Source organism: Corvus brachyrhynchos, unplaced genomic scaffold, assembly GCF_000691975.1.
Source record: "Corvus brachyrhynchos isolate BGI_N302 unplaced genomic scaffold, ASM69197v1 scaffold418, whole genome shotgun sequence".
In the NCBI taxonomy this organism is placed as follows: Eukaryota; Metazoa; Chordata; class Aves; order Passeriformes; family Corvidae; genus Corvus; species Corvus brachyrhynchos.
Window position 1 is genome coordinate 9,698 of NW_008239541.1, and position 2,741 is coordinate 12,438.

At 44.3% G+C, this 2,741-nt stretch overlaps 1 long non-coding RNA gene across 1 annotated transcript; it reads right to left on the minus strand.

Annotated features, from left to right (window-relative positions):
* Positions 1-769: 769 nt before the first annotated feature.
* LOC108448442 lies at positions 770-2,208 on the minus strand. The gene is made up of 3 exons (XR_001864325.1): positions 2,162-2,208; positions 1,201-1,254; positions 770-808 (listed from the first exon to the last, which is right to left on the minus strand). It is a non-coding gene; the product is annotated as an uncharacterized LOC108448442 (long non-coding RNA).
* Positions 2,209-2,741: the final 533 nt, after the last annotated feature.

Sequence of the window (2,741 nt, forward strand, 5' to 3'; positions counted from 1 at the left end):
TGGGGTGAAAGAGCGCAAAAAGGGGCAAAAAGGGGGTGGGGGTGGTGGGATTTGGTGCTGAGAGGGTCTGGAAGGAGAAGAGGGGGTGGGAGAGGCCGAAATTCTGGGAAAAGACCCCAAAATTCCCGAAAAAATCGGCCAGGAAAGGATGGAATTGTGGGAGGGTTTTACTGGGGGAGTTTTGGGGTTAAAATGGGCAAAAATGGGCAAAAACTGGATGAAAGTTCTTGGATTCAATGCTCAGAGAGAAGGGAAGGAGAAGAGGGGGTGGGAATCCCAAAATATTTGGGAAAAGACCCCGAAATTCCCGAAAAAAAAGACCTGGAAACGATGGAATTGTTGGCGTTTTTTATTGCAGGAATTTTGGGTTGAAAAGGCCAAAAAGGGGGCAAAAAACCGGATGGGAATTCTTGGATTCCATTCCCAGGGAGTTTAGAAGGAGCCAAAGAAGTGGAAACCCCAAAAGATTTGGGAGAAAGCCCCAAAATTCCCAAAAATCCGGCCCAGAACCACTCGGCTCCCGTTTTAACGGAACAAAACCTGGGAAATTTGGGATGAAAACCCCCAAAAATGGGAAAAAACCGGGTGGAAACTGCGGGATTCCGTCCTCAGAAAGTCGGGAAGGAGATAAAGAAGTGGAAACCCCAAAATATCTGGGAAAAAGCCCCAAATTCCCAAAAAAAAAGGGCTCAAAAAAACCTCAATTCGCCCTTTTTGAACCGGGGGAAAATGAGGAATTTTGGGGTGAAAAAGGCCAAAAACGGGGAAAAATCGGAGTGGGAATTCTGGGATTCCATCTTCAGAAAGTCTGGAAAGAGAAGAGAGGGGGGAGACCCCCGAAATATTTGGGATCCATCCCAAAAAAACCCCAAATCCCTCCCAAAAATCCCCGAAATTGTGGAATTTGGGGCTTTTTTTAACTGGGAAGACCCAAATTTTGGGGTAAAAAAGCCCCAAAAAGGGCAAAAAAAAAGGGGAAATTGTGGGGCTTCACCCTCAGAGCTTCTGGGGGGGGTGAAGTCCCCAAATTTTGGGGAAAACCCCCAAAAATTCCCCAAAATCCCCCAAAAATGCTCCCAAACTGCTCAATTTTGGCGCTTTTTAACCAAAAAATCCCCAAATCGCCCCAAAAATGCTCCCAAACTGCTCAATTTTGGTGGTTTTTAACCAAAAAGTCCCCAAATCGCCCCAAAATCTCACCTGGAATTCGAGGCTGGAGGAGCCAAAAAGGTCCCGGGGCTGCTCCAGGGGCGTCTGGGGGGCCCAAAATCCACAAAATTCACTTTTTTCTTCCCCAAATTTGGGAGTTTTCCCACTAAACCCCCCAAAAATTCGCATTTTCCACCCCAAAATTGGAGGTTTTCCCCCTAAAATTCGGCTTTTCCCCCCAAATTTCAGCTTTTTCCCCCCAAAATTTGGATTTGCCCTCCCAAAATTCAGATTTTCCTCCCCAAAACCCCCCCAAATTTGGGGTTTTTCACCCAAATCTCCCCCAAAATCCGCGTTTCCCACCCCAAAAAGTCGGAATCTTCTCCCCCAAAATCCTGGGAATTTTCCCCAAATTTTTGGGATTTTTCCCCCAATTTTGGGGATTTTTTCCCCCAATTTTTCGGGATTTTTCCCCAATTTTTGGGATTTTTCCCCCAATTTTTTGGGACTTTTCCCCCAATTTTTTGGGATTTCATCCCCATTTTTTTGGGGATTTTTTCCCCAATTTTTTCAGGATTTTCCCCAATTTTTCGGGATTTCCCCCCAGTTTTTTGGGATTTTTTCCAAATTTTTGGGGTTTTTTTCCCCAAATTCTTGGGATTTTTTCCCCAATTTTTTTAGATTTTTCCCAAATTTTTGGGATTTTTTCCCCCAAATTTTTGGGATTTTTTCCCCAATTTTTTCAGGATTTCCCCCAAATTTTCGGGGTTTTTTCCCCAATTTTTTCAGAATCTTTCCCCCAAATTTTTGGGATTTTTTCCCCATTTTTTGGGACTTTTTTCCCCAATTTTTTGGGACTTTTTTCCCCAAATTTTTGGGATTTTTTTTCTCCAATTTTTTCAGGAATTTTTTTCCCCAATTTTTTGGGATCTTTTCCCCAAATTTTTCGGGATCTTTTCCCCATTTTTTTCAGGATTTTCCCCAAATTTTGGGGGGATTTTGGGGGTCTCACCTGGGGGGGTTTTGGGGTCTCCGTCCCCTCCTCTTCCTCCTCCTCCTCTTCCTCCATCTCCTCCTCTTCTTCCTCACTCTCCATTTTCCTCTGTTTCATCCCATTTTTCCCGATTTTTTGCTCTTTTTTCCCAATTTCCCCCTTTTTCACCCCATTTTTCTGACCCGGTTTCTTCCTCTCCTCCTTTTCCTCTTCTTCCTCCTCTTCCTCTTCCTCCTCCTCTTCCTCACTCTCAATTTTCCTCCTTTTCATCCCATTTTTCCCGATTTTTTGCTCTTTTTTCCCATTTTCCCCCTTTTTCACCTCATTTTTCCCAGATTTTTTTAGGTTTTCCCCAATTTTTCTGCTTTTCTCCCCAATTTTCTTCCTCTCCTCTTCCTCTTCCAAAATCCCCAAATTCCCCCAAATTCCGCCAAATTTTTCCCCGAATTCCCCCAAAATCCCCAAAATTTCCCCCAAAATCCCTCCAAATCCCTCCCCAAAATCCCCAAATCCCCAAAATTTCCCCCAAAATCCCCCCAAATCCCTCCCCAGAATCCCCAAATTCCCCCCAAAATCCCAAAATTTCCCTCAAATTCCC